This window comes from Dasypus novemcinctus, chromosome 16 (genome assembly GCF_030445035.2).
Source record: "Dasypus novemcinctus isolate mDasNov1 chromosome 16, mDasNov1.1.hap2, whole genome shotgun sequence".
NCBI classification, from domain to species: Eukaryota; Metazoa; Chordata; class Mammalia; order Cingulata; family Dasypodidae; genus Dasypus; species Dasypus novemcinctus.
The window spans coordinates 40,257,281-40,282,290 of record NC_080688.1 but is presented as its reverse complement, the minus strand read 5'-3'; positions in this window follow the sequence as shown (position 1 = coordinate 40,282,290).

Here is a 25,010-nt window from a genome sequence, read left to right as displayed (position 1 = left end):
TGTTATAGCTTTAGGCTCAAGAGCTTCAAATTCCTCTAGAGCCCTCCTTTTTGTTTCCCCTCTTGGCTTTGGGCTTCCCTATATGCTTCTCCTTAGAGAGTTTGTGCCTAACAGCTCTTTGAGCAGCAACCAAATATTACTCTACAGGAGCCCTGTTGGTATGGTGGTAAAGTACAAGGAAGGGGAGTGTTCTACAATTTTCTAATTAAATCTCAGTGTTTTAATAGGTTTGTGATGACGCTGTGACCTTCGCAATTGTTCCTCTAGTACTATTGCTTTTTCCTCTCTGTTCCCTACTCTCTTTCTTGGGTATAGCATTCTCAATCTATTTTCTTAATCCCCTGACCTCAGTTTACTATATTTTCCTCCAACTTTGGTGAGACAGGAAGCCTAGAGGAGACTAGGGTGAAAAGAACACCCTTTCTCCAACTGGGATAAGGCTCTAGTAAAGTCTTTCTCCCTGAAGAGTAAGCCTTTGTTGTGGAGAAGGCTTTGGATGTATTTCACAATAATTACTCTTCTCCTGCCAGAGCCACCAGGGGATCCTTCTCAGATCTTAACAATGAGAACCTGGTGGGATGGTTAGGACTGGTGCAGGGAGTTTTTACTCTCCTGCTAGTCCACATTCAGCCTCCAGCTATTTGTAAAAATTACCATTTAAGTGTCCTGCAGTCTCTGCTTTAAGTTAGCAGATCTCAGCTGTGTCTCTGTGGATAAGCTTCTCTCTCCAGATTTCAAGGCAAAGGTTTTTTCTACAACCTCAGTTTTCAGAAATGTCCAGAAAAAGCTACTGATTTTCAGTTTGTCCTGTTTTTTGTTGTTGTTGTTGTTGTTGTTGTAAGATTAGAATGACAACTTCCAAGTTCTTTACATACCAGAGCTTAAACAGGAAATAAAGTATTTCAATGAATAGACGTGTGATTAAAGTAGAAAATACATTCTCAAATCAATTTCAAAGTTTAACCTTTCTGTGACGACTACAGACTATGACAGAAGAACCAGTGCCACCAACTGGCAGCCTGCACTAATTGCAGGAAAATATCTAAGAGGACAGCAACTATAGGGCCAAAACTGCATAGCATAACAAAGTTCTTATTCATTTTATGTACCTCCTATCACTCAAAAGAGGACTTAGTGATATGAGTTAAAGTGATTTCCGCTCCTACATCTACTTAGTCAAAGATTTCTTAGAAAACACAGCTACCTCATCATTAAGCACTAACTATGTGCTAGAATTACTGGGCATTCACAGAAAAACTACATAAAGAAGATATGTATAAAAAGATTAAATCACAAAAGTTTATACCAAAAAATGAATTTTCATATATTGCTTGAGGGTGTAAGTTGATGCAACAGTATATGTAAAAATGTGAGTACTTACATGGAAAACTTATTGATGTATCACATTATAATTAAACATTAATTAAAAATGAATAATTCAGAGCAGTATATTAAGTGTCCAATGAATGGTTGGGGCAATAATTGCTGCAGAAGGTCAGAGAAGTCATGTACTGTACTTAGGTAGGTACTTGTCACCACCCCCATTTAGGCTGCAGGCATCAAAACATTCTCTTGTAACATTAAGCAGTACTATTAAAGTCTCAGTTTCAGCTAAGCCCTTTCTCCCAAATATACGTCATATTACAAAATGAAGTGTGATACATCACCAAGACAGATTTACGGAAGAAAGTTATTAAACTATTTTGTGATCTTTTGCTGACTCTCACCATCAGCTGAGAAAAGTTGAAAAGGGGTGGGGAAAAATGGTGATTAAAAGAGTTGTAACCTTCCTACCAAAACCTTCCTACTTGCCTTTTAACTCAATCCTAGGAAAAGGGACTTTAATGGACCGTCATCACCCATGAACTTAAGATGTTCTTCCAAATAGTTGGAGACCCACTGGAATGATGTCTTACTGATAGCTGGAAAATCTAAAGGTCAGTGACTGGCAGACTAGTGCCCTGTCAGTGAGCAGAGTGAAGGGTGGTGGTCCTGCCGAGAACCCACTTATGCTCTCAGAATCTGAGGGCTCAAAAAATGTATAGAGACTGCCAGCATGAGGACACTAGAGTCTGCCCAAAGGGGTTACCTGGGAGGCTGAAGTGACACCAACAGGGAGTGAATCATGGTATTCCCAGGAGTTAAAGAAAGAACCATAAGCAACCTAGGAGAAATGTGTTCCCCACATCAGGAGAACTGGGGCAGACACTTAAGATCACCCAAAAATGTCCCAGGAGAGAAAGAGATAGTTTGAAACACTTCCAAGCCCTGGGAGTACCTGTGCCACATCATAACCTACAGGTCCCACCTCAGGGCCTTTGCACTTGCTGTTGCCCCTGCCTGGGATGCCCCTCCACCAGGTGTCTGTTGGTTAGCATCCCCATTTCTTTTAATCAAAAGTCATCTTCTGTGAGACTCGTCTAACTACCCTGCTAAAAGTGCTGATATTTTGTATCCCCCTTTCCTGCTTTCTTTTTCTCCTGAGCACTTATTCTTATCAAATCTACTAAATTTGGGCTTTATGTCTCGTTTCATTGGTTTTTCCTTCCACTAGACCATAGGCCCCACAATCACTTGTATGTTTGTAAGTATGTTTGTCTATTTTGCTCATGACTGTATCTCTAGGTCCTAGAATAATGCCTGGCATATAGTAGGCATTCAAAAATATTTATGGAATGAATGTATAGATCAGTGAACAAATTGGCAGAGTCTGTGGGAGACAAAAGTAAATACTTTCCCATTATGCCCCATGAGTCCTCCTCATTCAACATGCCAGTTACACTAGTGCTTTGGTTTTATTCTCAGTGAGCAGCCCGCCTCTAACTGGCCAAGGCCAGGAAGCCAGACATTATTCTTAACAGGAAGAAAGAGAACTTAACTTCTTTCTGCCATACCCAGGCTTGCCTCACTGGTGCACCATGCTTGCTCTGCTCCCATGACTTTTACTTGGATCAGAGCTTCACTGTTGACCAACAAGTTCCTTCACTCTTGCCTTGTGATACTTTCCTCAGCTTTGACCTTCTCGTTAGCCTCTGACCAAGAGTGTTGTCTTCTGCTTGTATTTGGGCAGATAGCTTGACACTGCATTTTACTGTCACTCCTTCCTTGACAAGACATAAATGGACTTCTAGTCTTGATTTTTAATTAGCCATTGCTCATAGTAAAGTTTTCCATCCTTCTTGGATAGATCCAAAACTGGGTGGGGCTTTCTGCTTGTTAAATAAGAACTACCATCCTTTTTTTCTAATTCTTTTGGCCCAAATCTAAATTGACCAGCCTTCTCTTATTCTCTTTTCTATAATTCTCCTTTATTAGCCTTATCACAATTTGTAGGTGTTCATGAAAATGTATATTTAATTATCTATAAATTTATTTGCTTATCATCTGTGTCCTCCTGAGAATTCTGTAAATACCGTAAGCTCAGACAGAATGTTTGTTTTATTCATCACTGTATCCCCAGCAGCTACAACAGTGTCTGGACCCTACAAGGATTCAATAAAGACTTGTTAGATTTAGCCTCTATCAGGATGAATGTCCCTTTTTTCCTCCATTCTTTACAGTTTATTTGAAAATAAAGGAAGCATTTTAAATACTTTGTAGAAATTCTTTCAAGTCAGCTAGTATTGCACTAATGTATTTCTTTTTTTACTTTTTTGTCTTTATTTTTTTAATGTTACATTAAAAATAGGTCCCCATATAACCCCCACCCCCTCACCCCACTCCTCCCCCCACAACAAAACCTCCTCCATCATCATGAGACATTCATTGCACTTGGTGAATACATCTCTGAGCACCGCTGTACCTCATGGTCAATGGTCTAGACCATAGCCCACACTCTCCCACAGTCCACCAGTGGACTATAGGAGGACATACAATGTCCGGTAACTGTTCCTGCAGCACCACCCAGGACAACTCCAACCCCCGAAAATGCCCCCACATCACATCTCTTTCTCCCACTCCCTACCCCCAGCAGTCACCATGGCCACCTTCTCCATACCAATGCCACATTTTCTTCGATTACTAATCACAATAGTTTGTCCATAATCTTTTCAAATCCCTGTTGGGGATTGGCTCACAAAAGGCAGGTTCAGTTTCCAAACCCTGGTCCTTTAGGTGTGAGCCACTGTAAATAGGACCTTTTGAAGGTGTTACTTTCAGTTAAGGTATGACCAACTAAATCAGGATGGGTCTTAGTCCTATTACTGGAGGCCACACAGAAAAGTAGCCACAAGGAGCAGCCAGAAGCTGGAAGTCAGTGGAATCCAGAAGAGAAAGAAGTCATTGCCATGTGCATTGCCATGTGAAAGAAAAGTCAGGGAATGCCAAGGATTCCCAGCCAGCCCGAAGATACTGACCCCGGGAGAAAGCAAGCCTTCTATCCTCTGAAATCAAGAGCCAATAACTTCCTGTTGTTAAGCCAACCCTCTGTATGGCATTTGTTTTAGCAGCAAGCAAACTAAAACACCCCCTTTCCCAGTTCTTCAGAAATTAAGCTCCATGCACTCAACTTCACTCTGACTGAACGGTCAGGTCTTCCTGTACTGGTAACTGCATGGACACTCATATCATATAAGCTCAACACTATGGCTCTCAGGACAAAGTCTCCTGGTTTAAGAGATTAGCCACTTTTCAAACCTTAAGAACTTCTCTGACTGCAACTGACAAAGGGAATATTTTAGATACAATAACTGTGTTCATCAATCCTTAATATTCTATTTGAGAGCAATGTGCATACTTGTGGCTCTTACGTAAAGTTTTCCAGTTTTTTCAAGTACCACTGGAATCCTTTTCATTCCTTTATTACAAGTTTACTGCCATCTTTATAAGTCTCCTAAGCAAATTCTAAGGACGAGTCGTTTCTCAGACTGGTAGTTCTTCACTCTGATTCTGATACTTGCTTCTCCCTGCCACGATGGGGCCCAGGTATCAGAATTGTTTTAAAAATCCTCCAGGTGATTCTAACACTTGTTGAGAACCACTGATCTGGAGGACTTCTCCAACTTCAGTATGTATGGAAATCACCAGGGCAGCTTATTAAACTGGACATTCAGTAGGTCTTGAGTGGGGCCTGAGAGTTTGCATTTCATAACAAGCTTCCAAGCGCCCTTCACATCTCTCATCCAGGGACTATGCTTCAAATAACAAAGCTCTTTAAAAACATGTGGCCATTTAAATTTAAACTGAGATGAAATTAGAGTAAAAATTCAATTCATTAATCACACTAGTCACATTTCCAGTTTTTAATAAACACATGCGGCTAATGACTAGTATTGAACGGTGCAGAGAACATTTGCTTCACAGAACATTCTATTGGGCAGTGCTGCACTAGACCCTTCGTTTCCTAGAATTTCAATTTGCAGAAATTACATTTACATGCCTGCAGCGAATGTGTTTCTATAGCACCTAAGGGCTCTAACACACACGTATTTTTGTATGTCTTCTTTGCTTTGGATTTTAAACGGCAGGATGGTGAGGAGTACTCCAGAAACCTTTGATTTCAGGACCAGTTTTAGGCCTACTAGTTGATTTGTAGCACTATTATTTTTGTCCTTGCTGCAGTTGTTTCAGGTAAAGCAACCTTTATGGAAGTTTTGGGCTGAGTTACTTTATTCTCTTTGGTTGTTTTTTAAACTAATTTTTAGAAAGGACTTACCACTTTCTCTTGCCAACACATTGTATAAGCATTGCCTCAAAAACAAAACAACAAAAAACTTTGTCATAGTGTTTGTTTCTTTCTCTCCATTCAGGTCTTTCCACCTACTTCACTATTCCTTTAACTCATTCAACAAACATCATTATAGAGCACTTGTAATCCAGCACTGTTTAGCTGCTATGGGAGTAAAAGAAGTGGAAAACGGTACTTCCCTCTCACAGAGTTTATAATTGAATTGAGAGACCTATGATGAGACAAGTGAAACTCAAAATCTCATTAAGGTGCTAGCAGTGGCTAGCGAGTGGTAGCCCATTAAAACATTAAAACAGATTAGTTTTTCATATTAGCTGGCTATCACTGAGCAAAGGGCAGGGCCCAATAAAATGGTACATGTGAGCAGGAGAATTTAATGGCGTGGAGGAGGAGGCAAAGGTAAGGTCAGGGAAGGGCCAAGATGAAGGGATGCGAACTAGCACAGTGAGTAGGTGCAGCCCTGAGGAGGCAAGGACTTGGGGGGGAGGGCAGTGAGGGAGAGAGACCCCAGCGAGGTGGAGCATGTAAAAAGAATGATGCCAGATGGAAGGCCAACGGAAGTGACTGAAGAATTTTCATTTGCCTCACAATTTTGTAGAAAGCCATAAGTGTATCTGTTAACGTGTGTGTTTATTCTGTCTCCATCTCTGTAACTGTACCCTCTGATGGAGAGGATGCAAGTGAGGAAGGGGGCTGAGGAGAGGAACGGGCCTGAGGGAAGGCGTGAGCTTAGTCCTGCCCCCTCAAGCGCCCAAGGTAAAAGCAGATCTGCATGAAAAAGGAAGGTGAAAGGGATCTAAATAGCCACAGCCCAGAAAGAACAGCAAACAGCTGGGAAGAAGAGGGGCCGGGTTCAACCTGGTGACCTCAGGATGCTCTTCAACTACTCTGGGCTCATTTCCACAACTGTCCATGAGAAAGTTAAATACCTTTAAAGTTCGGTGTTCTCTGATTCTAAACTCTAGGGCAGTGGTTTTCTGACTGGGGCAGGAGGATGGTAGGTGGGACCTGGGCTGGGGGGTGGTGGGAGGGTGGTGGGTGGGGCCTGGAGAGGGGTCCGCAGTCCCCATGCCTGCCTCTAACTGAGCAGCTCCATCTTTGTCTGCTTCCCTATCAGGTTCCATAGATAACAGAACAAAGCCTTGTGTTCGTTAGAATTGCCCCAGAGCTTCACTTTGACTTGTATATCCTTACATACATCTCAGAGATTTAAATGGGGAAGGGGAGAAAAAATGAGAAGGATGGGTGGGGGCAGAGAGCAAGAAGAGACTGGATGTCTCCACTAAACCCAGCCGCAGAGAGTCTTTTCCAGGAACTCATACTTGGTAATGAGATGGGGGTCATGAAGATCACTTACCCTGCTATGTACAGGGCAGCCATAAAGAAATTTGACATACTGTTCAACAAAGATACCAAGAGTTGTGTATCCACATTAGCTCTCACCTTGGAAAATGAGGTACCTACTCAAATGACATTGCTTTTGTTCAACCACTTTGGGCCCTTAAAATTCCTCTTTGGAGCCCCATTTGCCTCTAGGCAGACCTTTCCCAAACCTTTGTGAAATGATAGACTGCCTTTAATTTTCTGAGCAGTAAAAGCTTCATGGCACATACCTCTGAATGCCTTGTTGTGGCTAAGAGGTGAGGCAGGCTGATTCGAAAGGCAGGTGGGGGTCCAGCTCATGTGCCCAGTGCCAGCACCTTTGGAAAATGCTAGTCCTCCTGATACATGCCCTTGGCCAGGAAGTCAACACAGAAAACTCCCTACTCTGAAAACAGAGCCTTCTGACTCAGAGAAATAACCAAACCGTGATCTAGAGAGAAGCCTATTTCTCTTTTCAAAATTTCCAACTTGACATGTTGCGGTAGTGCACTTCACATCTGATTACATTAGTCACATTGCATTAGATCATCTCAGATGTGACATGATGCGATGGGACTGTGAACTGTGCATACCGATGTACCAGCAGCCAATAACTTCAACCCATCCCCGATTTGAGAGCTGGGCCACCTACCTTCCTGGTAGCCCTTTGTTAATTCAGATAAAGCATTTGATTCTCTTATCAAAGAGAGAGTCCTAGAAGACATTACCCAGGCCATCAGCTAGAAAAGAAATGACTCAATACCCCTTGCTTAAATCAGGGCTGCTTTTGCTATCCAAGGACCAACCAGAGATTTTGTTAACCCCCCCAGGACACCCAACAATGATGACTTCCCTGTGTCCGGCACATCATAATTTGTGAAGCCCATTCAATCCATTATCTCATTGACATTGTGCATTCTTAGAAGCCGAGCCTTAGCAGAAACTTTTTCACTTTTAGTTACGTGCATCACAATGTGCAACAGTGCCTGTCTCTCCACAGGATTTCCGGGGTGGGAATCCAGATCCCCATATGGAGTCCCCCTCTCTCTGGTGGGGGGAAGCCTGCTGGCCTTGGCCGTGTGTGGCTCGTGCCGAGCATGTGCCCGTGTCTTCGCGATATGCTGCACGGCATTTGGTGCTTCACTTGACTCCTTTTTATTTTAATCTAAATACTGATTAAAAGGAAACTGCTGGAAACACAGGTTGCAACTATGGTACACAAGCATCAAGATGAAAAATGAGAATATTTTCCTAGCTTTCCCACAAAGACAAAGAAAGAAAATGATACAATAAGCATGACCAGCTACCATAGGGTTTGAACCAAGCTAACTCAGAAGCTCTACTTGAATCTTGACACAGGTGTGCGTTTTTCCATCATTTTCAAACAAGCCAGAGAAGCCCCTATGTCTCAGTAAGGATAATTTTGGATGCAAGCATAAGAACCAGTCTCAAATTTCCTTAAAAAATAAAAATAAAAAAGAAGAAAATGTATAGACAAAGGAAGGTCTAGTATAGAACAACTCCAGAATCGATCGATTCTGTTGGAGAATCTTGTCAGGAAGAACTCAGCATCCTGGCTCTGGCTTCAACCTCAGGCGGGGCAACAATAATGGCTGCTGTTTCGGGCATTACGTTGTGACACACTACCTTCCAGGGACCGAACAGACTCTGTCTTCCTTTCTTAGAAAAGAGAAAGCCCTTTCAAGAAGTCCTCTTCCTATCCTCAAAGACTTCCCTTTAAAAAAATGAGCCAGAATTGTGCTGCACATGCCTGTTTTCCTGTTTTTATATCCACTTTGGCGAGAGGCATGGGATCGTCATAACTGGCCCGGGGAGGCCACCACAGAGTTCTCACCATTCCATCGGCTGGAGAAACCCCACTTACACGGGAGAAGTGACAACAGAACTGGGAGGATGAGGCCCAGCTGGGGAAATGCTCCTGGTGAGACTCAGTCAGGATTTACACTCCTTCTTGAGATGGAAAGGGTCTAGAACTTGGCATCCATTGCTGTCTCTATCACATGCCACCAATTGTGTCCAGGCTCTCCATGCCATCCCTTTGCCTCTGGAGGGGAGCTAAGTTTTGACTTCCAATAGCAGTGGGCTCGCCCCTGCTCAGAGGAAACTCTTGTCAATTCTATCAGACATGCATCTATATGTAAGAGCAGCCATGGTGACCTTTCTAAGACAATTCACCTCCAGATTAAATATCAAAACATTTCAGTTTCTAAAAAGCATTCCTGCAATACATAAGGTTGAACTTCCTCTTGGCTCCTCTAACTATAACCCAAGGGCTAGACCTTGAAGCTCAGTGGCTAACCGCCACATATCACTAGTCATTGGTATTCTGACATGAGTTCATTTCATAGAATAAAAGTCTTCCTGAAGTTTCTGAGGGAGAATAAGGAAGCCCTGGAGAAAATATGATAAAAAGTAGACCAACAAAAAAGCCTGGAAAGTAGAGTGAGGCATTGAAGACACATCCTGCCAAAGTCACTAACTTCCCTGAGATGCTTGATATTTTGGTCTTGTGTCCCAGCTCATGGTATGGGAAGGCAGCCTGGGCAAAGTCCAGTGAGTGCAGATCTAGAAACTGCTGATATAGGAAGTCTCTGAGAAGGTGGAGTTTACCAGCAAATACTGGAAAGAAGTATTGGCTATGAGGTCAAATGTATTCTTTCATTCATTCAACAAATATTTATTGAATGCCTACTGTGGGCCCAGCACTCTGCCAGACATTGGATGTGTAACTTAGGAAGAACATAAAGATAAACATGCCTGTTAATCCAAGCTATTAGTTGGCATGGGGAAAGGGGAGGGAGGAGACAGTCAACCCAAAGGAGCAGGGCATGTCCCATTAGATGTTAAATGGATGATGTGAAGAATTCAGTAGTGGGCACTCTCTAGTCAGTCCATCAGGAGACAAGCAAAGGCAGGCCATAGACCTGTTGACTTTAGGTAAGGGACTGCCAATGTAAGGCGACAGTGCTAAGAGGACTAGAGTATTAGACAGATTAACAGCTAGGACGAATAAGACAAGGACCCAGTTACCAGGAATAGGATACAAAATGGAGACTGGATCTTCTGCACATGGGAGAAGTCCCTTTTTGCAAGCTCTAAGACAAGGTCACACCTGAACCGGTAGCAAGACTGCCTTGGTGCTGACCTCCCAAGTTAGAGACACAAAGTCATCCCAGTCTAGGGTCAGGATTGGTCCTGGAGCCTGGAGAGAGCTGAACCTATATGTGGGACCATTTCTTCAATATGGAAGCTGTTGTGATCTATTAGAACAAGCAGAATGTAGAAATCTATTTCTTTGGGTGTGCTCCTAAGAAATATTGAGTTGACCTTGAACAAGAGATTTTGCTTCTCAGCATTACAGGAAGTACTAACCAAGAAGAGATAGAAATACTGTAACCTAAAATTTAAGATGCACATGTAATGCATAAATTGACTTGAACCACTCACATCTAAAGAGAATTAAGGTAGTCATGTAATTTAGCTAGACTGACTTCTAAAACTTATAAAGCAGTATTCACCAAAGTGTGAGGTGTTTGATAATAAAATACTTTCTTTTTTTAGGACCCTGTTTCTCCCCCTTGTAAGCATGTTAACAATTGCAATTGGTAATTTTCCAGCAGTACAACATTCTAGAGTGTTACATAAATGCTTAATCGTCATCAATTTTAATTAACAGCCTTGGCTGATTTGATTATTAGATCCTTGGAATTTCCCACTCAAATACAAGCTCTTCATTTTTAAGATAGAAGAGTATGGTTTCTGTTTTCTAACCAGAGAAAATTGCTCCACAGTATAGGAATAAATTCTCTGCTTCCCAGAACTGATGGCAAATTCGCAAAGCTCCATAAAACTCATGCATGACTTGCTGCTGCGGCTGCATAATTAAAAGAAAACTAATATATTGACTAGTTTGCCTCAGAATAGCATTCATAAGTTACTTCTGCTTGAGAAAAGCTTGTTGCTAAAAGGATTATGGCCAATATCATTTTTACGATTAAAGAGTAGGAATGGCTCTGGCTTGCATGTCCAATCCTCTCACGGATATCCAAAATGCTCCATGTGCTGATTTTTTACATAAGTCTTGAACTATCCTGACAGCCATAAGGAAACAGTTATCCAATGTACAGATTTACCACCAGAGCTATTGCTTTATCCTTGTTACATAGGCCCTCTGCCTCCCCAAACCAATCCATAGAAGGCTTATTTTTAGCACTGACTAAAGGACTCCATGCTCTAATTTATGCACACATATAAAATCAATAATTACTTAGTCGACCTTTTCATTCGTCTAAATTTGGCCTGGTGTAATGGAAGCTGCCCACACAGTTCCCATTGAAAATGATAAATAGGAGACAGTAGCGCATCTCTATCTTTTCTCTAAAGGCCAGATGAAATCGGAGGCAGCTCAAACCTCAGCCAGTCCTTGAACTGAACCACACAAACTTTTGAGGCAGATTCCATTCTGATTAGCATTACGTTTCTTTCCAAAGAGAAGCCTAACTATAACCCACCATGGCCTGGTGCGGGACTCATGCCTTAAGTATGTTTATCCCCCTAATTAATGAGAACAGTTGTTGCAGTGAGTACCGGTGGCGGTCAACGGCCCAGTTCCCAAAATGGGGAAAGACAACAAGGTCTCAGAAAATAAGTCAGCTGCAGGCCTCCCTGTGCAAGGGATATATTGAAGGAAAGCGCCATGGGCCCAAATTAACTTCTAGAACCCAGCCACATTTCTCCACGCCTAACTTCTTCTAACAGCCTCTTTCAATTTTGGAGGTTTTCTTACCATTGTCCAATACCTTGAGAAGGCTGATTTTCTACTGACTGCGCATTAATTCTACCCCTCTTTTGTTTTTAAAGCCCAGACTTCAGGTTTATAGAGTGGCTGTTGTAATTTCCCAGCTGCTAAAACAAACCCCAGACAGTGGGTTGATTTAAACAATGGGAATGTATTGGCTCATGGTTTCAAGTCTAGGAGAAGTCCAAAATCAAAGTGTCAGCAGGGTGATGCTTTCTTGCTGAAGCCTGGGGCATTCTGGGGCTAGCTGCCAGGGACCTTTGGCCTTGGCTTTACTGTCACATGGCAATGCACATGGCGGCCCCTCCTGGCTTCTCCCTGACTTTCCCTCTGCCTATACAGGACCCTCCTAATCCAGATTAAAGCCCAACCTGATTCAACGCAGCCCCACTTTAACTGCAGCAACATCTTGAAGAGATCTTATCTACAATGGGTCCACACCCACCAGAATGCAGACCAAGACCAAGAACATGTCCAAACTGGGATAAACAATTCAATCCACCACAGCAACACTGAATCTTCCTGAACGTGATCTGATCAGGAAAGTAACTTAATCCTGGGACCACGTCATGCAAAGATACCTAGGCTGTTTTCCCTCTTTGCCTCAGGATTATTTAAACTCACCAGAAAGCCTATCTTCTAGACTTAATCCTCCCTATTTCTAGGGCAGAAAGGAGGTCTTGTTACCTCATCATTAGCCACATTCTATATCTTGAATTCTATGCCATTGTTTCCATTAAGCAAGATACATGGGCATCTTAGTCCAGTGGCATAACCAGACAAAACAAGGACCCTTCCCACCAGGAACTTTACCACAACAAGACACAGAAGTCTTAGTTTGTCATCTATGACTATGGTGACCCATCCTAGAGTCACTAAAGTAATTGAGTTATATAAAGGAGTCGATGAATTTGTGTGGTGCCTAATAATAGTACCTAATAATGATATTAGTATTATTAATATCACTAATATATTGTTGTAGCATGATACATACAACAGTGTGATATTATTTTACCTTTTATTGAGCATATATTATGTATTAATTTGCTAAACACTATTTTAAGAGTGCTTCATATATTAATTCATTGAATCTTCATCACAACTTTAATGTAGGAGCTATTATTATTTCTATCTGCAGATGAAGCTGCTGAGGTACAAGGAGGATAAGTGACCTTAGCTAAGGTTTCAGAGATGGTAAAGAATAGAATGGGCTGAAGATCTAAGAAGTCTCTCCCTGGTCCCAACTTCATTTCCTTCAACTAAGCTCTCTCTATTTTAGAATTTTACATATATTATCTGATTTAAAGCCCTCCAAACCTGGTATCTATCTATGTGCTGTAGTGCCTCTGCAGATTTTCTCCCTGGTAATAAGGTACTTCTTGAGAATGTTTGAGCAAAAGCTCAGCCAAGAGGACCTACTAAGTGCCAGATGCTCTCTGATGCCAATCCCTGTGTTGATCAGCCACTTTTCAGGAAGTAAAGCATTCCTCAGTCTCGATGTGTGGCATGTAAAAAGTGCAGAGCGCATGCAGAGAATGAGGGCACAAGGGAGTGGTGGGGAAAAGATCACACGGCCAAGAAGCCAGGAGGGGAGGGAAAAGAAGGCAGAGAAGAGGCTTTGGAACACAAAAGCCGCACTCTCAGGGGCTTGGTGGCCAGCTGCTCATATCTTTGCATAAAACATGGGCACAGGACTGTCAGGGGACACAGTAAGTATGGCTTGCGGGGGTGACCAGCAAATTGGAGAATGTGCTTTGGTGTGGAGGAGAGATCAAGAAAATGCATATGCCTTGCATGTGCCTAAGAAATGCATATTGTGCAGAGCTACGGGGAAAATCAGAACAACTCAAGAGCTAAGACTCTGAGCATGTTGCTTTAAATTCTCCTGGCAACATCTAACGTCCTCACTAACACAGAGGGGAATCAAGCCACCTGTCAACCCCAAGACACACTACCAACTGTTCGGGGAGATATTCTAGACAGGAAGGAGCCTGCCACAATAATTACAGTACATTGTGATGGCCTTAAACAGTACCGTACTCAGTGCATTATCTAAGGCTTTTTGTCAGCCCCTCTGAAAGCCATCAGCTAACTGGGCATGCTTTATTGGCCAAACAACTGATGTTTGGCTTTGGGTGATTTGTGGAATCTGAATCCTCATTGTTCTAAAAGTATTACAGTCCTCAATTGGAAACCTCTAAAGAAGGAATGCCAGGTGCCGGAAATGACAGAGAAATCTGGGGACACAAAGATTGTTTAATTACACACACAGGATTTTTAATGTGTTCATTCCGCTTGAGGATTATGGCAAGTATTTTAAATTTTTAAATTTAAAAAAAAAGCCTTTAATATTTTTATTCAGTGAAAGAAGAGAGCGTAAGAAGTTGAAAAAATTTTAATAATATAATTAAAATAGAACTGATGAGTAATTAAAGGCCTGAAAGTTTATAGACTAAATATACCAGATTAGAAGGCTATGACCAGTCTGGAAACGTGGCTAAAATAAAGAACCTGACCTGATCTTCTTCATTCCTATCCACAGAGAGGACAGGATAATGCAACCAGAATGAGTGAGGAGTTCAAGAGGCTGATTTATGGGAGAGGACATTAAAATAATGAAATATGTATAGCCTGGTTAAATGATGACCGGCAGGGGACATAAGAAGTGTCTCTATTAAACATCGAAGGTGTGAAATTAAGAATATAAGGGGAAGTGGACTTGGCCCAATGGATACGGCTTCTGCCTACCACATGGGAGGTCCAGGGTTCAAACCCCGGGCCTCCTTGACCCGTGTGGAGTTGGCCCTTGAGCAGTGCTGATGCATGCAAGGAGTGCCGTGCCACGCAGGGGTGTCCCTTTGTAGGGAAGCCCCACGAGCAAGGAGTGCGCCCTGTAAGGAGAGCCGCCCAGCGAGAAAGAAAGTGCAGCCTGCCCAGGAATGGTGCCATACACACAGAGAGCTGACACAACAAGATGGTGCAACAAAAAGAAACACAGATTCCCAATGCCACTGATAAGGATAGAAGCAGTCACAGAAGAACACACAGTGAATGGACACAGAAAGAAGACCATTTGGCGGGGGGGAGAGAAATAAATAAAAAATAAATCTTTGAAAAAAAAAAGAATATAAGGAATTATTTACTCTAATTCAGGGGGGCAAATTATAAGAAATAAGGAGATCTAAGGGGTTGAAAACCAGCTGGGAACTGAGAAATCTTTCATGATGGGAGACCCAGATGATAGGCAATTAATCTCCCAATGGATAGATTGAAGGATATATCAGTTGACATTCTTTAAATGAAGTTCTTCAGAATGTGCTAGAGTCAGAGACATCTGAGTTTGATGTTATAATACCTGGAAGTTCATATATATTAGTGGGTCCAAGTCCTGATTGCTTATCAGAATAAAGATCATCTTAGAGATCCAAATCAGTAGGTTTTGGTCAAACTTTGGGATCTGCATATCAAAAAATCTCCTCAATATTCCAGGAATGATGAAGTAACAAGTATCACACTGACTTACCTTCTATAATAATTAGAAAACTGGACAAAATGTATGAACCATTTAGAGGCATTTTGCAACATGCAGAGCATGGAGAAAACAAAAAAGGTGAGTTCCACATTCACTTCAGCTTCCAGCCTGGGAACACTGCATAAAGTGTATCACAGGAAAGTGGAACCAATAACAGATCTTAGTGTTAGGAAGGAACAGAAATTAGAGTTATAGTTTGCAGAGGCAGCTGGAATTTGTGAGCTGGATACCAAGGACGAGGTAATGGTACAGAGAAGGATCCTCCAAAATCTCAGGGTTTCCCTTGAATATTTGGCCAAATACTAATTTGCATGCCTGTAGAGTTACTCTGTGCAACCTAGCAGAAAACAGCTAGTGGGAAGCTGAGCAGAATGGAGATATCAAAGGTTCACTGGGTGGGAAATGTTGACGTTCTGATTAGCCAGGGAGAAGAGAACTCTCTGAAAACTCCAGGGATGCAGTTAATACCCCCAAAAAAGCCATTCCTTAGGAGTAAGCTTAATCTAGACACTCTGTAACAGAACCTAAAACTAAGGAACAAGCTGATTTGCCACTAAATTAGCTACCTACCAGTATAAAATTCAGCTTTCTTTATAGGAAGACAAAATAAATCCCCATTTTCAACAATGTAGTATTCACAATGTCTAACATCTAATAAAAATTATTAGACATGCAAAGAAGCAGGAATATGTGACACATAACCAAGAGAAAACCACCAATATAAATAGACACAGCGATAATGCAGATGTTAGAATTAGCAGATAATTATTTTAAAACAGCTATTATAAATATGTTCAATAATTTAATGGAAAAGATGGACATAATAAGATGGAGAATCTTAGGAGAGAAGAAAATATTTTAAAATAACCAAATGGAGATTGTAGAATTGAAAAGTAGAATATCTTAAATACAAAATTCAGTGGATGGTCTTGACAACACTTTGAAGACTGTAGAAGAAAAGACCAGCAAAATTAAGACAGGCCAATAAAAACTATCCAAACTGAAATACTGAGAGAAAAAGACTGGAAATAAAAAGGAACAGATCAGTGACCTAAAAAACAATACCAAATGGACTAACACATGTTTAACTGGAGTACCAGAACAAAAGGAAAGAGAGAGACTGGGGAATATTGGGGAAATACTGGGGCAGAAAAAATATATTTCAAGAAATAATGACCAAAAGTACTTCAAAATAGATGTCAACTCACAGATCCAAGAAGCCTCAGCAAACCTTTCTTCCCCAAGGAGAATAAATATAAGAAAACCCTACTGGGAAGCAGATTTGGCTCAACTGATAGAGCGTCTGCCTACCACATGGGAGGTCCAGGGTTCAAACCCAGGGCCTCCTGACTCATGTGGTGAGCTGGCCCACACACAGTACTGATGTGTACAATAAGTACCGTGTCGCGCAGGGGTGTCCCCCATGTAGGGGAGCCCCATGCGCAAGGAGTGCACCCCATAAAGAGAGCTGCCCCACGTGAAAAAAGTGCAATCTGCCCAGGACTGGCACCACACACACGGAGAGCTGACACAGCAAGATGACACGCAAAAAGAGACATAGATTCCCAGTGCCACTGACAAGAATACAAGCAGACACAGAAGAACACACAGCAAATGGACACAGAGAGCAGACAACTGAGGGAGGGCACAGAAGGGGAGAGAAATAAATAGAAAATAAATCTTTAAAAAAATTGTACATTATGAATATAATTAATGCTTCTAAATTTTACATTTAAAATAATTAAATGGCAAATTTTGTTATAGATGTTACCACAATAAAAAAAATTAATTAATCCAAAAGAAGACAGAAAATGTGAGACTAGAGGAGCAAAGAACAGATGGGACAAACAGAAAACAAATAGCAATATGGTAAACGTATACCTAACTACCTTAATAACTACATTATATCAAAATGGACTAAACACTCCTGTTGAAAGACAGAGATTATCCTAGGTATAAAGAAAGATCCAAATACGTACTGTTTAAAAGAGAGGAATTTTTTAATAGAAAGGTACATATTGGTTAAAACTAAATAGATAAAAAGTATCTACTATGCAAATACTAGTCAAAGAAAGTCATGGTGGTCATATAAGTATCAAACAAAGTACACTTCAAAATAAGACAGAGATAGATAAAGAAAGACATTTCATAATGATAAAAGGGTAGGTTCTCCAAGAAAAGAAAGAAAGAAAAAAAAAACCTAATAATGAAGCTGCAAAATACTCAAAACAGAAATCTCACAAATAAGAAATAGACAAATCTACAATTATAGTTAGAGATTTTAATCCTCAGTAACTGGCAAAAAATAAGAAGATGAGAAGATTTTAATAACACTACTAAAAGCTCCCCAGATGATTCTAATGCTGCCCATTGCAGTACACATGTTTGAAAACCTATTTACCCTATCTCTCTACCTGTCAGCAGAATCAGAAAAACATGCTAATCAGGTAAGTTCATTTTTTTTTAAGAGGATAAATCCAGAAACTTCTCAAGTATTACTTCAAATATCTAATCAGGAAAAATTTCCTTCTGTATAATCTAAAACCACATGATTCTGTTTTAATCCATGCTCTGTGGGGTTATTTAGAATAGCCTTTTAGAACTGAAGCACTTTTAAGGATTACAGAATTTAAAAACTCCATTTTCCAGAAGAAATCCCACTGATTCTTTGTGGCCCAGTTCAATTGCTGCATCCCCATTTAATGATAAGTAAACAGTATCTATGATAAGGTAAGTAACTTGACTCCCCTCTGCTGGACAGCATCAGGGCAGACTTTGTAAGTACCCAGTCAGGGGCTAGGATGATTGTACTCCTTTGAAGTCTCCTAATTGCATGTCCAGTCTTTGCAAATGATCCTTTAGAAGTTTCCCTCATGTGGCGTGGAGGTGGAAAAAGCAAGCATCTCATCCTCCTCCTACCCACAGAAGAAGGGAGCACTTCTTCCCTTAAATACTGCACTCCACTTGACCACCTCCCTGCCCCCTCACCCATCCACACAGTGATCTGCTCACACAGATGTGTGGGGTGACTATGAAAGTAGCTGTGACTGTCTGAAGTTCTTTGATGAATCCCCAAAAGAAAAAGATTGTTTTGTTTTTGTTTTTGTTTTTTAAGATTCTATTTTTAAACTAATCTATTCCTGTGGGTGTGGTACACTTTGATTGCATTAGATTCACTTTAGATCATTTGATTAGATCACATTTGATTGGACTACATCAGTGAGACATAAACCAGCTTGGATCTCCAACCTCTTGCTGGGTCTGATATAAATGGAGACACAGAGAGAGGAAGAGACACAAGAAAAGGGAGGTCTGTCATTTTTGACCCTGCAATGTGAAAGGGACTTGAGGACTGCTAGCAAAGATTAAGCACAAAGTCCCAAGAGGTTGGGTCCAAGGCATAGCTCAAGAATGAAGAGAAAAGCCCCTATGCCTGGTTGCCCACAGCTGAGCTCTGGGAGATGGTAGATTCTAGAGAAGAGCGAGCCCTCAGCAGAGATCAGCTGCCATCTTGCTTTAGATGTCCACATGTCAGGACCCTGAGAAAATATCTCTGCTGATGCCTTGATTTGGACACTTCACAGCCTCAGAACTGTAAGCTTTTGCCCCAAATAAATCCCCTTTATAAAAGTCAATACATTTCTGGCACTCTGCATTGGTGCCCTGTGGCAAACTAAGACAGTAGCAGAGAAGGCATGGTGCCTCTTAAGAAATCCAAGGAGATATCTGAACACAATTGGCTCCCTATAAAAGGTGAGGATAATTAATGCCTATTTGCCCTCAGGTTTGGGTCCCTAGTTCTGAGGCCACAAGGAAAGTCCCATTCATATGCTGCTGCATTAATCAGACCTAAGAAATCAAATTGAGTATATGTCAATAGTGGAGAGATGCAAGAAGGAAGATACGGCCAATAGCACAAAAGATTGGGCCAAAGGAGGAATAAACTGGAGAAAAGACTGGGCAGGGGTTCAGACGATCTTAACAGTTGAGGTGATGGAAACATAATTGTGAAAGAGCCACATACACATGACTCGGCCAAAGCATGAGGCAAGATCACCATGAGGAGTCTGGCCATGTCCCAGTCAGACAGCCCAGGTAATTCTGGGGTAGACAAGTAGGCCAGGTGTAAGAAGTCAGCTGTGTGGATCCACACAGAGGCTCAGAGTCCCCAAAATCAGATAGGTCAAAGATAGGGGTTTGCAAATGTCACTTAATAACCCAGGTTTTGCAAATGTCACTGAATAACCCAGGGAAGCAGATGTGGCTCAAGCAATTGGGCTCCTGTCTACCATATAAGAGGTCCAGGGTTCAATGCTCAGGGCCTCCTGGTAAAGGCAAGCTGGCCCGTGTGGTGTGCTGGCCCGTGTGGAGTGCTGGCCCTTGCGGAGAGCTAGCACAGCAAGATGATGCAACAAAAGAGACACAGAGGAGAGAGAATAAGAGATGCAGCACATCAGGGAGCTGAGCTGGAGCAAGAGAATGATCTCCTCTCTTCCATTCCAGAAGGTCCCAGGATTGGCTCCCAGAGCCGCCTAATGAGAATACAAGCAGACACAGAAGAACACAGCAAATAGAGAACAAACAACGGGGGGTGAGGGTGGGGGGTGGGTGGGAGAAATAAAATTAATAAATCTTAAAAAAAAAAAAGAAAAGAAATCAACCCTATATTATTGGTCATGCTCAGACCCCAGTCAAAACTGGCCTATGAGTAAAGACAGAAGGTTAGGCCACCACATGGAAGGATTTGAGGGACCCCTTCTGGGTCTCAGGTTAATCTGATCAAAAAGATCTCCCCTGTAGAGCAGGTATAGCTCAATGGTTGAGAGCCTGCTTCACATGTTCAAGGTCCCGGGTTCAATCCCCAGTACCTCCTACTAAAAAAAAAAAAAAAAAAAGATCTCTCCTATAAATCTGTCCCAGACTGAAATCTCAACTCCATAAAGGGATTACATGTGAATTAAGAAATTCTGTAACATTGCCAGGGTTACATTAGGAAAGGTTAGTTGAGCATGGCCCTTGAAGTCAGACAAACCTGAATTCCAGTTCTGGCTCTACTCTTTACTTCCTGTGCATCCTTACTTGCTGAGGTCTCTAGGAACCTCCATGTTCTCACCTGTAAAATGACGATAACTCACATAAACATAACTGTGAGGCAAGTGCAGTTAACGTGTATCTTCTTGAACAAAGCCTGATAGACCATATATACTTAGTAAATATTAGCTCCCTGCTCCTCTCCTGCTCTGAAGGTGGTAGAAAGAGGGGCTTTTAGTGATTATGACAATGGGTAGCTAGATCTCAAAGGTGGTAAGCAGGGAACTGGCCGGAGGAGGAAGACTGGGGATTAAGTAGAGGGACACCAAACTAATGTATCAGTGTTGTTTGTTTCATGATTTTGCTTAGAAAAAAGTCATGCAAAAGAGCTTCCTCTTCCATCACTGATGAATACTGCTAAGTCATCAGGTTGGGACCTGGCTGGCTAGACAGTGTCCCTTCGTGCCCAGCATTCCGTGAATGGGACCACTCTACCCAGATCTGCACCTTGAGCTGGAAAGTATGCCCTTCCCAAATAAAGAAAAGCAGTTCTCCAGTCAGTCAGAGAGAAATATCTGCCCTTCTCTGCTAGAAACTCCTCAAAGTCCATTCATACTGACCTTGATCACAGTTCCACTGCTGTGGATTGGGATATTTTGTTACAGTGTCTAATAGAAAGAATTTACTCTACGAAAAAAGAATTCTTAGGGTAGCCACCCAGAGGACGCTGGTTATAAAGTACTCATGTCACAGAGCCAGCAATCTCAGCATCCTGATACCAAAAGCTGGTTAATTAAGATGAAGACATATTTGCTTTAGCAAGTCCACTCAATCTAATTCTGGTATGGCTCTTTTCCCATTGTTCACATCTACAGAAATTTCTTTGTCTCTGTACAGCAGTCGTAAGTAGCAGAAATAACCAGAATTTCACAACAGTGTCTCTAAAGCCACAGTGAAGAAGCGCCTATTTATTTGAAAAGGAAAGGAGAAATTTTGGGGGAGGAATTAAAACGGTCTAGCCTTCAAGCTATCATTTTTTTAAACAGAAAGCATATGCCATGACATCAAATAGTACAAAAGGTAAAGGAAAATGCTTCTATTGACCGTGGATGCAACGGAGAGAATAAAGCTCAGGGTTGAGTCTCATTTACAACAGTTCACCGTCCCACGTGGGTCATCTACTCCATTTTGGCCCAGAAGGAAGAATTTCCCTACCCAATCAGTCAGAAGTGTTGCTGCTGCTACTTCCATTACTCTTTGCTTGACTCTTCACTCAGAAAACAATGTTTGTCTGCAAATTAAGATGATTTTTTCAGCAGCCGTAAACTTCAAGCAGAAGAGGCTATTCAAAAAGCAGTGGTAAAGGGACAGTGTCTGTTTTATCTTTTTCCATAAAACCCTAATGGATAGGAGAGGAAATAAGGAAACTCCAGGTACAGACACGGCTATTGTGTGTTCAACGCAGAAACTCTGTGATCTTTCCACAGCAAAGTTAAAGCTGTTGAGTATGGATAACGATAAAATTCTAAACAGAACTCATGAGAGGAACAAAAATGATCTGAAAGGGGGGCTTTTTAATGGGATTTATTAGCAAGACCATCCTTGGGAATTACAGTGACATACATAGAAGAATTTTGCAAAGGCAAATTACACTAGGTTGGGCATTATTCTACCTCAATTTAAAGGTAAAAGGCAAAAAACCAAAGGTCATCAACCCAAGAGTATATTAATTTATATCTAATGTAGGGATTTTTCCACACATGAAGAAGTCCAAAGGGGAAAAAATTATAGCTCCCACAAGAAACTTTCGGCAATAATCTTACATAATTTACAACATAAAAGGACATTTCCGTGTCCAGGAATTGTGGTTCATCAGCATTGTAAAAATGAGTCCGTGTAACTCATTTGATGCAAAAGTCATATTAAAATCGCTAGCCTGGGTTTCTCACTGCCCAGTCCTTCCTACTAAAAGGCATGATCACAACAGGTAATATTTATAGGTGCTCTAGTGGAAAGACAGATATGTGAACTTCGGGGAGCAGAGGTCAAGCTGAAAGGATCAGCTCAATTCTTCAGAACCTGAAGAAGCATTGCTCAGTTACCCTGACCAGCTCCGTGCCAGCTGGGTTTTATATCTAGCCTACCACAGGCTCAGGAAAGTCCAGAATGATTTCATTATCTTATGCCTTCCAAAGGGAGAAAGAGCCTGCTTTCCTATTTCATGATAATTGGATAAAGAAATGTGGGTGGGAGCACAATTCATTTCAGAGTTTGATGAATTATTTACCAATTAAAGAGAAAAGCAGAGGAAAGGGAGGGCTACATAACTTTGATGTGAATATTCCTTTTATTATATTATTTATACACATGAAATTGTTGCCTTTATTAACTAAGAGGTTAATCACTTGAATGGGATGCTTTGCATCCTTTAGAATCCCATACACAGGCAAATTGGCTAATTTTATGTTAGGAAAATAACCTGGCAATTTTTCGAGTACTTATCTGTGTGGTGCAGTTTAATAACATTTTATAGTATGAAAAATGAGTAAACTAGCTGGGCTTCTGGTGTTGCAAAGCCACTCTGTTATTGTGGTGAGGGAAAAGGAAAGAGTCCACAAGGCCCTGGTAGAAAGTGGACTCCAAGTAAATGTGTTAACGTTTGCTGCTTTTCTGGTGGCAAAATGAATGCCTCTGTAATGTGAAATCAAAGCACAAATTGTGCACTCAGAAGATGTGACTGGAGACCCAGCCTTGTCACTTACTGTGTACCTAGGGCGAGTCACGTACTCTCTGAGTCTTATCTTCATTTGTGAAAGAATGAGAATTCATTCATTCATTTGACTCTATTATGAGAGCATTCTATGTAGTCTCATGCCCTGACACTGTGACAATGAACAAGACTGATCAGATTCTTGTCCTCCAGAAGCTTTCATTCCAGTGGGGAGAACAACAGTAAACAAGTAAAAATATAAATTAAACAAATATAGAATGTGATAAGGAATCCTAAGGAAATAAATAGGCATGATTAAAAAATAACAGGAGAGGGAAGCGGCTGTGGCTCAATTAGTTGGGTTCCCGTCTATCATACAGGAGGCCCTGGGTTCATGTCCCAGGGCCTCGTTATGAAGGCAGGCTCGCCCTTATGCCTCAGAGTGCCGACTCAGCAAGGTGATGCAACAACAACCAAAAAAAGGAGACAAAAAAATAAATAAATAAACTCAGAAGAACCTGCAGTGAATGGACACAGAGAGCAGACAGCAACCAAGACGCAACGGCAGTGGGAATAAATAAATAAATAAATAAATAAATAAATACAGGCACAGAAGAACACACAGCAAATGGACAAAGAAAGCAGACAGCAAGCAAAAAGCTGCAAGAGGCTGGGGGGTGGATAAAAAAATAACAGGAGAGATCTGCTCTACATAGGATAAGGGAGTCTGAGTAGATCTCTCTAAAAAGTGATCATTAAGCTGAAACCTAAAAGATAAGGAGAAATAAACAACTTAAAGAACCAACAGAAGGGTATTCTAGGTGGAGGGGATCAGGCCAGAGCAATGTCCCTCATGCCTGAAAGACTCGGCTTGTTCTAGTAACTGAGAGATAGATGGCCAGTTTATGTATGGGCAACTGAAGCAAGAAATGAGGCTGGTGAAATGGGGGATCCAGACCACAAAGGACCTTGCAGTTCATGGTAAAGAATTTGGATTTTTATTCTAAGTATAGTGGGAAGTCTTTGAAGGAGATTAACATGATCTTATTTATATATTTGCTAAAATCCTTCTGGCTACGGTGTGCAGAATCCATTGAAAGGATATAAGAGAGGTGGCAAGACTGTTTAAGGATCATTGTAACCTAAATGATAGATACTGAAGGCTTGAACTAGAATGTTGGCAATAAAGATGGAGACAAGTGGTCACATAAAGGCTATGTGCTGGAGGTAGACACATCAGGCCTTGGTGATGGGAATATTATGTCCCATCGCACAACCCATTAAGCAAAGGGAGAAGTTTATAATGACACTGATTTTAGTAAATAAGAACATGCTTGTGCTAACATTCACAAGTTCCATTTTGGACTTGACTTTGAGGTACCTTTTAAGACATCTGAGTGGATATGTCAAGTGAGGCAGTTATATAAGTCTGAGCTGAGAGAAGAAGGAATATAAATGTGGGAGTCTTCAAATTAGTGGTGGTATTTGAGGGATTACAATGTCTTCCTTACACATCTCACAGGATTATTAGCTTACAAGTGGCCTATCTCATTTAGTCAGGATAAATTAACTTTTTGCTGCAGTAACAAAAACTAAAAAATATTTGTGACTACAAACAATAAAAGTTTATTTCTTATTCATGCTACATGGGGGCACAGCTCTGTATCTTTGTAAGCCTCACTAAGACATCAGCTGACAGAGCTGCCATTTCTAGAGAACTGCAAATCTTATCAGCAGAGGGGAAATTGAACCCTGAAGGGTCTCACATTGTCATTATTATTTCAGACAAGAGGTAACACATATTACTTTTGTTTGCAACTCACTTGCCAGAACCAATCACATGACCCCACCAACTACAAGGGAGACAGGA